Source organism: Schistocerca americana, chromosome 7 (assembly GCF_021461395.2).
Source record: "Schistocerca americana isolate TAMUIC-IGC-003095 chromosome 7, iqSchAmer2.1, whole genome shotgun sequence".
Lineage (NCBI taxonomy): Eukaryota > Metazoa > Arthropoda > Insecta > Orthoptera > Acrididae > Schistocerca > Schistocerca americana.
In genome coordinates, this window is record NC_060125.1 from 17,260,315 (window position 1) to 17,273,671 (window position 13,357).

Here is a 13,357-nt window from a genome sequence, read left to right on the forward strand (position 1 = left end):
ATATGGGATCAAAATATGGACCATGTGTGACAGCAAAACTTCATACGTACTGAAAGCCCAAATTTATACAGGAAAGGTGAGTGGAGCGGCACCAGAAAGAAATCAGGGAATGAGGGTGGTATCTGATCTCACTTCTGAGTTACGTGGTCAGAATATCACGTGTGACAACTTTTTTACGTCGTACAATTTGGGGCAGCTGCTTCTGAAAAGGAAATTGACTATGTTGGGAACTATACGGAAAAATAAGCCGGAGCTTCCACACAAAATGACCAACAAGGAGGTACACAGCTCTTCATTTTACTTCACAAATGACACTACTGTGGTTAATTATATTCCTAAGAGACACAAGAATGTTGTACTTATGAGCACTCTCCACCATGATGCGGAAATCAGTGACAGGGCTGATAAGAAGCCAAAAATGATTTTGGACTATAATTCAACCAAAGGTGCTGTAGACACGCTTGATCAGTTATTAGGTACATATACATGCAAACGAAAAAGTAATAGGTGGCCAATGATAGTTTTCTACAATATTCTTGATGTTTCTGCTTATAATGCATACGTTTTGTGGATTTCGGTTGACCCTAATTGGAATGCAAGCAAATTGACTAGAAGGAGAATATTCTTGGAGGAACTTGGAAAGTCACTGATAAAAGAACATATTGCATCAAGAACGCATTTCCCAAGAACAGAAGATTCTTTGAGAATGGTCACAAGCATCCAAAACCCGAATGATGTGGGTGGTGTGTCAGAATCGGTAACAACAAGAAAATCTACAAAACGTGCACGCTGTAAGTTCTGTCCATCAAGTAATGACAATAAAACAAACATGGTGTGTGGAAAATGTAGTAAACATATTTGCAAGAAACATGTAACCTACTTGTGTCCACAGTGCAAGCAGTAAGAAAAGAACTGTAGTATTTTATAAGATGATTGTATTGAAAATTCTGTTGTTTCAAATTTATGTGAATACTTGTGCCTAAACTACAATCAGTAAGAAGAGAGGATTCTAAAGTTGTAGTGCTTTCTATGTTGGAATGTAATAAAAAAACTGTAGTGTGTTCTGTACTGTAGTGTGCTCTAAGATGAATATCTGTAATGACAACTGTCTGTTGTTAGAAAATGTCAATACTTACGTCTAAACTGTCAACAATAAGAATAGAAGTATGGAAAAACTGTAGTGCTTTCTAAGTTGAATGCCTGTAATGGAAACTGTCTGTTGTTTCAAATTTATGTGCATATTTAAATGAAAAATATCCCTCAATAAAGTTGTATGCATTGTTATTATTATTATTATTACCATTATTATTATTATTATTATTATTATTATTATTACTAACAAGGTACTGGAATAGAACAACAATGTCGATAGCTAAAACTGTACCAAAATTTATGTTTCTAAAGCATTTTGATATGTCGGGTCATATTGACCCGAACAGTATATATGTCAAGTAAAAGTGAACAGAACAGCAGGGTTAATTCCGATGCGATTTCTGTGTATCATCGTCAATGTGAAGGTCCAAGGAATACATTGAACCTGACGAGGTGTAGCGGAAACTAATACTGGTCTCACAGGGAATGCTCAAAGCACCGACTGTAAGAAGAGTCTCTATTCTTGTACATAAGGCGGCATTGTGCGTTTTGTATTTATTTCCGATGCGACTTCTTTGTTTCATCGTCAATGTGAAGGTCCAAGGAATACATTGAACCTGCAGTGGTGTATAGGAAACTAATACTGGTCTCACAGGGAATGCGCAAAGCACCGACTGTAAGAAGAGTCTCTATTCTTGTACTTAAGGCGGCATTGTGCCTTTTGTATTTCATTCCGATGCCATTTCTGTGTTTCATCATCAATGTGAAGGTCCAAGGATTAAACTGTACCTGCAGAGGTGTATCGGAAACTAATACTGGTCTCACAGGGAATGCTCAAAGCACCGACTGTAAGAAGAGTCTCTATTCTTGTACTTAAGGCGGCATTGTGCCTTTTGTATTTGATTCCGATGCGATTTCTGTGTTTCATCGTCAATGTGAAGTTCCAAGGTATACATTGAACCTGCAGTGGTGTATCAGAAACTAATACTGGTCTCACAGGGAATGCTCAAAGCACCGACTGTAAGAAGAGTCTCTATTCTTGTACTTAAGGCGGCATTGTGCCTTTTGTATTTAATTCCGATGCCATTTCTGTGTTTCATCGTCAATGTGAAGGTCCAAGGAATAAACTGAACCTGCAGAGGTGTAGCGGAAACTAATACTGGTCTCACAGGGAATGCTCAAAGGACCGACTGTAAGAAGAGTCTCTATTCTTGTACTTAAGGCGGCATTGTGCCTTTTGTAGTTAATTCCGATGCGATTTCTGTGCTTCATCGTCAATGTGAAGGTCCAAGGAATACATTGAACCTGCAGTGGTGTATCGGAAACTGATACTGGTCTCACAGGGAATGATCAAAGCACCGACTGCAAGAGGAGTCTCTATTGTTGTACTTAAGGCGGCATTGTTCGTTTTGTATTTAATTCCTATGCCATTTCTGTGTTTCATCGTCAATGTGAAGGTCCAAGGAATAAACTGAACCTGCAGAGGTGTAACGGAAACTAATACTGGCCTCACAGAGAATGCTCAAAACACCGACTGTAAGAAGAGTCTCTATTCTTGTACGTAAGGCGGCATTGTGCCTTTTGTATTTAAATCCGATGCCATTTCTGTGTTTCATCGTCAATGTGAAGGTCCAAGGAATAAACTGAACCTCCTTAGGTGTAGCGGAAACCAATACTGGTCTCACAGGGAATGCTCAAAGCACCGACTGTAAGAAGAGTCTCTATTCTTGTACTTAAGGCGGCATTGTGCCTTTTGTATTTAATTCCGATGCGATTTCTGTGTTTCATCGTCAAAGTGAAGTTCCAAGGAATACATTGAACCTGCAGTGGTGTATCGGAAACTATTACTGGTCTCACAGGGAAAGCTCAAAGCACCGACTGTAAGAAGAGTCTCTATTCTTGTGCTTAAGGCGGCATTTTGCCTTTTGTATTTAATTCCGATGCCATTTCTGTTTTTCATCGTCAATGTGAAGTTCCAAGGAATACATTGATCGTGCAGTGGTGTATCAGAAACTAATACTGGTCTCACAGGGAATGCTCAAAGCACCGACTGTAAGAAGAGTCTCTATTCTTGTACTTAAGGCGACATTGTGCCTTTTGTATTTAATTCCGATGCCATTTCTGTGTTTCATCTTCAATGGGAAGGTCCAAGGAATAAACTGAACCTGCAGAGGTGTAGCGGAAACTAATACTGGTCTCACAGGGAATGCTCAAAGCACCGACTGTAAGAAGAGTCTCTATTCTTGTACTTAAGGCGGCATTGTGCCTTTTGAATTTAATTCCGATGCGATTTCTGTGTTTCAACGTCAATGTGAAGGTCCAAGGAATAAACTGAACCTGCAGAGGTGTAGCGGAAACTAATACTGGCCTCACAGGGAATGCTCAAAACACCGACTGTAAGAAGAGTCTCTATTCTTGTACGTAAGGCGGCATTGTGCCTTTTGTATTTAATTCCGATGCCATATCTGTGTCTCATCGTCAATGTGAAAGTCCAAGGAATAAACTGAACCTCCTTAGGTGTAGCGGAAACCAATACTGGTCTCACAGGCAATGCTCAAAGTACCGACTGTAAGAAGAGTCTCTATTCTTGTACTTAAGGCGGCATTGTGCATTTTGTATTTAATTCCGATGCCATTTCTGCGTTTCATCGTCAATGTGAAGGTCCAAGGAATAAACTGAACCTGCAGAGGTGTAGCGGAAACTAATACTGGTCTCACAGGGAATGCTCAAAGCAGAGACTGTAAGAAGAGTCTCTATTCTTGTACTTAAGGCGGCATTGTGCCTTTTGTATTTAATTCCGATGCCATTTCTGTGTTTCATCGTCAATGTGAAGTTCCAAGGAATACATTGAACTTGCAGTGGTGTATCGGAAACTAATACTGGTCTCACAGGGAATGCTCAAAGCACCGACTGTACGAAGAGTCTCTATTCTTGTACTTAAGGCGGCATTGTGCCTTATGTATTTAATTCCGGTGCCATTTCTGTGTTTCATCGTCAATGTGAAGGTCCAAGGAATAAACTGAACCTGCAGAGGTGTAGCGGAAACTAATACTGGTCTCACAGGGAATGCCCAAAGCACCAACTGTAGGAAGAATCTCTATTCTTGTACTTAAGGCGGCATTGTGCCTTTTGTATTTAATTCCGATGCGATTTCTGTGTTTCATCGTCAATGTGAAGTTCCAAGGAATACATTGAACCTGCAGTTGTGTATCGGAAACTAATACTGGTCTCACAGGGAATGCTCAAAGCACCGACTGTAAGAAGAGTCTCTATTCTTGTACTTAAGGCGGCATTGTGCCTTTTGTATTTAATTCCGATGACATTTCTGTGTTTCATCGTCAATGTGATGGTCCAAGGAATAAACTGAACCTGCAGAGGTGTAGCGGAAACTAATACTGGTCTCACAGGGAATGCTCAAAGCACCGACTGTAAGAAGAGTCTCTATTCTAGTACTTAAGGCGGCATTGTGCCTTTTGAATTTAATTCCGATGCGATTTCTGTGTTCCATCGTCAATGTGAAGGTCCAAGGAATACACTGAACCTGCAGTGGTGTATCGGAAACTGATACTGGCCTCACAGGGAATGCTCAAAGCACCGACTGTAAGAAAAGTCTCTATTGTTGAACTTAAGGCGGCATTGTTCGTTTTGTATTTAATTCCGATGCCATTTCTGTGTTTCATCGTCAATGTGAAGGTCCAAGGAATAAACAGAACCTGCAGAGGTGTAGCGGAAACTAATACTGGCCTCACAGGGAATGCTCAAAACACCGACTGTAAGAAGAGTCTCTATTCTTGTACGTAAGGCGGCATTGTGCCTTTTGTATTTAATTCCGATGCGATTTCTGTGTTTCATCGTCAATGTGAAGTTCCAAGGAATACATTGAACCTGCAGTGGTGTATCGGAAACTAATACTGGCCTCACAGGGAATGCTCAAAGCACCGACTGTAAGAAGAGTCTCTGTTCTTGTACTTAAGGCGGCATTGTGCCTTATGTATTTAATTGCGATGCAATTTCTGTGTTTCATCGTCAATGTGAAGGTCCAAGGAATAAACTGAACCTGCAGAGGTGTAGCGGACACTAATACTGGTCTCACAGGGAATGCCCAAAGCACCGACTGTAGGAAGAGTCTTTTTCTTGTACTTAAGGCGGCATTGTGCCTTTTGTATTTAATTCCGATGCCATTTCTGTGTTTCATGGCCAATGTGAAGTTCCAAGGAATACATTGAACCTGCAGTGGTGTATCGGAAACTAATACTGGTCTCACAGGGAATGCTCAAAGCACCGACTGTAAGAAGAGTCTCTATTCTTGTACATAAGGCGGCATTGTGCCTTTTGTATTTAATTCCGATGCCAGTTCTGTGTTTCATCGTCAATGTGAAGTTCCAAGGAATACATTGAACCTGCAGTGGTGTGTTGGAAACTAATACTGGTCTCTCAGGGAATGCTCCAAGCACCGACTGTAAGAAGAGTCTCTATTCTTGTACTTAAGGCGGCATTGTGCCTTTTGTATTTAATTCCGATGCCATTTCGGTGTTTCATCGTCAATGTGAAGGTCCAAGGAATAAACTGAACCTGCAGAGGTGTAGCGGAAACTAATACTGGGCTCACAGGGAATGCTCAAAGCACCGACTGTAAGAAAAGTCTATTCTTGTACTTAAGGCGGCATTGTGCCTTTTGTATTTCATTTCGATGCCATTTCTGTGTTTCATCGTCAATGTGAAGTACCAAGGAATACATTGAACCTGCAGTGGTGTATCGGAAACTAATACTGGTCTCACAGGGAATGCTCAAAGCACCGACTGTAAGGTGAGTCTCTATTCTTGTACCTAAGGCGGCATTGTGCCTTTTGTATTTCATTCCGATGCCATTTCTGTGGTTCATCGTCAATGTGAAGGTCCAAGGAATAAACTGAACCTGCAGAGGTGTAGCGGAAAGTAATACTGGTCTCACAGGGAATGCTCAAAGCACCGACTGTAAGAAGAGTCTCTATTCTTGTACTTAAGGCGGCGTTGTGCCTTTTGTATTTAATTCCGATGCGATTTCTGTGTTTCATCGTCAATGTGAAGTTCCAAGGAATACATTGAACCTGCAGTGGTGTATCGGAATCTAATACTGGTCTCACAGGGAATGCTCAAAGCACCGACTGTAAGAAGAGTCTCTATTCTTGTACTTACGGCGGCATTGTGCCTTTTCTATTTAATTCCGATGCCATTTCTGTGTTTCATCGTCAATGTGAAGGTCCAAGGAATAAACTGAACCTGCAGAGGTGTAGCGGAAACTAATACTGGTCTCACAGGGAATGCTCAAAGCACCGACTGTAAGAAGAGTCTCTATTCTTGTACTTAAGGCGGCATTGTGCCTTTTGTATATAATTCTGACGCCATTTCTGTGTTTCATCGTCAATGTGAAGTTCCAAGGAATACATTGAACCTGCAGTGGTGTATCAGAAACTAATACTGGTCTCACAGGGAATGCTCAAAGCACCGACTGTAAGAAGAGTCTCTATTCTTGTACGTAAGGCGGCATTGTGCCTTTTGTATTTAATTCCGATGCTATTTCTGTGTTTCATCGTCAATGTGAAGTTCCAAGGAATACATTGAACCTGCAGTGGTGTATCGGAAACTAATACTGGTCTCACAGGGAATGCTCAAAGCTCCGACTGTAAGAAGAGTCTCTGTTCTTGTACTTAACGCGGCATTGTGAATTATGTATTTAATTGCGATGCCATTTCTGTGTTTCATCGTCAATGTGAAGGTCCAAGGAATAAACTGAACCTGCAGAGGTGTAGCGGAAAGTAATACTGGTCTCACAGGGAATGCTCAAAGCACCGACTGTAACAAGAGTCTCTATTCTTGTACTTAAGGCGGCGTTGTGCCTTTTGTGTTTAATTCCGATGCCATTTCTGTGTTTCATCGTCAATGTGAAGGTCCAAGGAATACATTGAACCTGCAGTGGTGTATCGGAAACTAATACTGGTCTCACAGGGAATGCTCAAAGCACCGACTGCAAGAAGAGTCTCTATTCTTGTACCTAAGGCGGCATTGTGCCTTTTGTATTTCATTCCGATGCCATTTCGGTGTTTCATCGTCAATGTGAAGGTCCAAGGAATAAACTGAACCTGCAGAGGTGTAGCGGAAAGTAATACTGGTCTCACAGGGAATGCTCAAAGCACCGACTGTAAGAAGAGTCTCTATTCTTGTACTTAAGGCGCCGTTGTGCCTTTTGTGTTTAATTCCGATGCCATTTCTGTGTTTCATCGTCAATGTGAAGGTCCAAGGAATAAAAAGAACCTGCAGAGGTGTAGCGGAAACTAATATTGGTCTCACAGGGAAGCCCAAAGCACCGACTGTAAGAAGAGTCTCTATTCTTGTACTTAAGGCAACATTGTGCCCTTTGTATTTAGTTCCGATGCGATTTCTGTGTTCCATCGTCAATGTGAAGGTCCAAGGAATACATTGAACCTGCAGTGGTGTATCCGAAACTGATACTGGCCTCACAGGGAATGCTCAAAGCACCGACTGTAAGAAGAGTCTCTATTGTTGTACTTAAGGCGGCATTGTTCGTTTTGTATTTAATTCCGATGCCATTTCCGTGTTTCATCGTCAATGTGAAGGTCCAAGGAATAAACTGAACCTGCAGAGGTGTAGCGGAAACTAATACTGGCCTCACAGGGAATGCTCAAAGCACCGACTGTAAGAAGAGTCTCTATTCTTGTACGTAAGGCGGCATTGTGCCTTTTGTATTTAATTCCGATGCGAATTCTGTGTTTCATCGTCAATGTGAAGTTCCAAGGAATACATTGAACCTGCAGTGGTGTATCGGAAACTAATACTGGTCTCACAGGGAATGCTCAAAGCACCGACTGTAAGAAGAGTCTCTATTCTTGTACTTAAGGCGGCATTGTGAATTATGTATTTAATTGCGATGCTATTTCTGTGTTTCATCGTCAATGTGAAGGTCCAAGGAATAAAAAGAACCTGCAGAGGTGTAGCGGAAACTAATATTGGTCTCACAGGGAAGCCCAAAGCACCGACTGTAAGAAGAGTCTCTATTCTTGTACTTAAGGCAACATTGTGCCCTTTGTATTTAATTTCGATGCGATTTCTGTGTTTCATCGTCAATGTGAAGTTCCAAGGAATACATTGAACCTGCAGTGGTGCATCGGAATCTAATACTGGCCTCACAGGGAATGCTCAAAGCACCGACTGTAAGAAGAGTCTCTATTCTTGTACTTACGGCGGCATTGTGCCTTTTCTATTTAATTCCGATGACATTTCTGTGTTTCATCGTCAATGTGAAGGTCCAAGGAATAAACTGAACCTGCAGAGGTGTAGCGGAAACTAATACTGGTCTCACAGGGAATGCTCAAAGCACCGACTGGAAGAAGAGTCTCTATTGTTGTACTTAAGGCGGCATTGTTCGTTTTGTATTTAATTCCGATGCCATTTCCGTGTTTCATCGTCAATGTGAAGGTCCAAGGAATAAACTGAACCTGCAGAGGTGTAGCGGAAACTAATACTGGCCTCACAGGGAATGCTCAAAGCACCGACTGTAAGAAGAGTCTCTATTCTTGTACGTAAGGCGGCATTGTGCCTTTTCTATTTAATTCGGATGCAATTTCTGTGTTTCATCGTCAATGTAAAGGTCCAAGGAATAAACTGAACCTGCAGAGGTGTAGCGGAAACTAATACTGGTCTCACAGGGAAAGCTCAAAGCACCGACTGTACGAAGGGTCTCTATTCTTGTACTTAAGGCGGCATTGTGCTTTTTGTATTTAATTCCGATGCGATTTCTATGTTTCGTCGTCAATGTGAAGTTCCAAGGAATCCATTGAACACGCAGTGGTGTATGGGAAACTAATACTGGTATCACAGGGAATGCTCAAAGCACCGACTGTAAGAAGAGTCTCTATTCTTGTACTTAAGGTGGCATTGTACCTTTTGTATTTAATTCCGATGCGATTTCTGCGTTTCATCGTCAATGTGAAGGTCCAAGGAATACATTGAACCTGCAGAGGTGTAGCGGAAAGTAATCCTGGTCTCACAGGGAATGCTCAAAGCACCGACTGTAAGAAGAGTCTCTATTCTTGTACTTAAGGCGGCATTGTGCCTTTTGTATTTGCTTCCGATGCTATTTCTGTGTTTGGTCGTCAATGTGAAGTTCCAAGGAATCCATTGAACCCGCAGTGGTGTATCGGAAACTAATACTGGTCTCACAGGGAATGCTCAAAGCACCGACTGTAAGAAGAGTCTCTATTCTTGTACTTAAGGCGGCATTTGCCTTTTGTATTTAATTCCGATTCCATTTCTGTGTCTCATCGTCAATGTGAAAGTCCAAGGAATAAACTGAACCTGCAGAGGTGTAACGGAAACAAATACTGGTCTCACAGGGAATGCTCAAAGCACCGACTGTAAGAAGAGTCTCTATTCTTGTACTTAAGGCGGCATTGTGCCTTTTGTATTTAATTCCGATGCCATTTCTGTGTTTCATCGTCAAAGTGATTGTCCAAAGAATAAACTGAACCTGCAGAGGTGTAGCGGAAACTAATACTGGTGTCACAGGGAATGCTCAAAGCACCGACTGTAAGAAGAATCTCTATTCTTGTACGTAAGGCGGCATTGTGCCTTTTGTATTTGATTCCGATGCGATTTCTGTGTTTCATCGTCAATGTGAAGGTCCAAGGAATACATTGAACCTGCAGTGGTGTATCGGAAACTAATACTGGTCTCACAGGAAATGCTCAAAGCACCGACTGTAAGTAGAGTCTGTATTCTTGTACATAAGGCGGCATTGAGCGTTTTGGATTTAATTGCGATGCGATTTCTGTGTTTCATCATACAATGTGAAGGTCCAAGGAATACATTGAACCTGCAGTGGCGTATCGGAAACTAATACTGGTCTCACATAGAATGCTCAAAGCACCGACTGTAAGAAGAGTCTCTATTCTTGTACTTAAGGTGGCATTGTACCTTTTGTATTTAATTCCGATGCGATTTCTGCGTTTCATCGTCAATGTGAAGGTCCAAGGAATACATTGAACCTGCGGAGGTGTAGCGGAAAGTAATCCTGGTCTCACAGGGAATGCTCAAAGCACCGACTGTAAGACGAGTCTCTATTCTTGTACTTAAGGCGGCATTGTGCCTTTTGTATTTGCTTCCGATGCGATTTCTGTGTTTCGTCGTCAATGTGAAGTTCCAAGGAATCCATTGAACCCGCAGTGGTGTATCGGAAACTAATACTGGTCTCACAGGGAATGCTCAAAGCACCGACTGTAAGAAGAGTCTCTATTCTTGTACTTAAGGCGGCATTTGCCTTTTGTATTTAATTCCGATTCCATTTCTGTGTCTCATCGTCAATGTGAAAGTCCAAGGAATAAACTGAACCTGCAGAGGTGTAACGGAAACAAATACTGGTCTCACAGGGAATGCTCAAAGCACCGACTGTAAGAAGAGTCTCTATACTTGTACTTAAGGCGGCATTGTGCCTTTTGTATTTAATTCCGATGCCATTTCTGTGTTTCATCGTCAATGTGATTGTCCAAAGAATAAACTGAACCTGCAGAGGTGTAGCGGAAACTAATACTGGTGTCACAGGGAATGGTCAAAGCACCGACTGTAAGAAGAATCTCTATTCTTGTACGTAAGGCGGCATTGTGCCTTTTGTATTTCATTCCGATGCGATCTCTGTGTTTCATCGTCAATGTGAAGGTCCAAGGAATACATTGAACCTGCAGTGGTGTATCGGAAACTAATACTGGTCTCACAGGGAATGCTCAAAGCACCGACTGTAAGAAGAGTCTCCATTCTTGTACTTAAGGCGGCATTGTGCCTTTTGTATTTAATTCCGATGACATTACTGTGTTTCATCGTCAATGTGCGGGTCCAAGGAATAAACTCAACCTGCAGTGGTGTATCGGAAACTAATACTGGTCTCACAGGGAATGCTCAAAGCACAGACTGTAAGAAGAGTCTCCATTCTTGTACTTAAGGCGGCATTGTGCCTTTTGTATTTAATTCCGATGCCATTTCTGTGTTTCATCGTCAATGTGAAAATCAAAGGAATAAACTGAACCTTCAGAGGTGTAGCGGAAACTAATACTGGTCTCACAGGGAATGCTCAAAGCACCGGCTGTAAGAAGAGTCTCTATTCTTGTACTTAAGGCGGCGTTGTGCCTTTTGTGTTTAATTCCGATGCCATTTCTGTGATTCATCGTCAATGTGAAGGTCCAAGGAATAAACTGAACCTGCAGAGGTGTAGCGGAAACTAATACTGGACTCACAGGGAATGCTCAAAGCACCGCCTCTAAGAAGAGTCTCTATTGTTGTACTTAAGGCGGCATTGTGCCTTTTGTATTTAATTCCGATGCGATTTCTGTGTTTCATCGTCAATGTGAAGTTCCAAGGAATACATTGAACCTGCTGTGGTGTATCAGAAACTAATACTGGTCTCACAGGGAATGCTCAAAGCACCGACTGTAAGAAGAGTCTTTATTCTTGTACTTAAGGCGGCATTGTGCCTTTTGTATTTAATTCCGATGCCATTTCTGTGATTCATCGTCAATGTGAAGGTCCAAGGAATAAACTGAACCTGCAGTGGTGTAGCGGAAACTAATACTGGTCTCACATCGAATGCTCAAAGCACCGACTGTAAGAAGAGTCTCTATTCTTGTACTTAAGGCGGCATTGCGCCTTTTGTATTTAATTCCGATGCGATTTCTATGTTTCATCGTCAATGTGAAGTTCCAAGGAATACAATGAACCCGCAGTGGTGTATCGGAAACTAATACTGGTCTCACAGGGAATGCTCAAAGCATCGACTGTAAGAAGAGTCTCTATTCTTGTACTTAAGGCGGCATTGTGCCTTTTGTATTTAATTCCGATGCCATTTCTGTGTTTCATCGTCAATGTGAAGGTCCAAGGAATAAACTGAACCTGCATAGGTGTAGCGGAAACTAATACTGGTCTCACAGGGAATGCTCAAAGCACCGACTGTAAGAAGAGTCTCTATTCCTGTACTTAAGGCGGCATTGTGCCTTTTGTATTTGCTTCCGATGCTATTTCTGTGTTTGGTCGTCAATGTGAAGTTCCAAGGAATCCATTGAACCCGCAGTGGTGTATCGGAAACTAATACTGGTCTCACAGGGAATGCTCAAAGCACCGACTGTAAGAAGAGTGTCTATTCTTGTACTTAAGGCGGCATTTGCCTTTTGTATTTAATTCCGATTCCATTTCTGTGTCTCATCGTCAATGTGAAAGTCCAAGGAATAAACTGAACCTGCAGAGGTGTAACGGAAACAAATACTGGTCTCACAGGGAATGCTCAAAGCACCGACTGTAAGAAGAGTCTCTATTCTTGTACTTAAGGCGGCATTGTGCCTTTTGTATTTAATTCCGATGCCATTTCTGTGTTTCATCGTCAATGTGAATGTCCAAAGAATAAACTGAACCTGCAGAGGTGTAGCGGAAACTAATACTGGTGTCACAGGGAATGCTCAAAGCACCGACTGTAAGAAGAATCTCTATTCTTGTACGTAAGGCGGCATTGTGCCTTTTGTATTTAATTCCGATGCGATCTCTGTGTTTCATCGTCAATGTGAAGGTCCAAGGAATACATTGAACCTGCAGTGGTGTATCGGAAACTAATACTGGTCTCACAGGGAATGCTCAAAGCACCGACTGTAAGGTGAGTCTCCATTCTTGTACTTAAGGCGGCATTGTGCCTTTTGTATTTAATTCCGATGCCATTACTGTGTTTCATCGTCAATGTGAAGGTCCAAGGAATAAACTCAACCTGCAGTGGTGTATCGGAAACTAATACTGGTCTCACAGGGAATGCTCAAAGAACAGACTGTAAGAAGAGTCTCTATTCTTGTACTTAAGGTGGCATTGTGCCTTTTGTATTTGATTCCGATGCGATTTCTGTGTTTCATCGTCAATGTGAAGGTCCAAGGAATACATTGAACCTGCAGTGGTGTATCGGAAACTAATACTGGTCTCACAGGAAATGCTCAAAGCACCGACTGTAAGTAGAGTCTGTATTCTTGTACATAAGGCGGCATTGAGCGTTTTGGATTTAATTGCGATGCGATTTCTGTGTTTCATCATTCAATGTGAAGGTCCAAGGAATACATTGAACCTGCAGTGGCGTATCGGAAACTAATACTGGTCTCACATAGAATGCTCAAAGCACCGACTGTAAGAAGAGTCTCTATTCTTGTACTTAAGGTGGCATTGTACCTTTTGTATTTAATTCCGATGCGATTTCT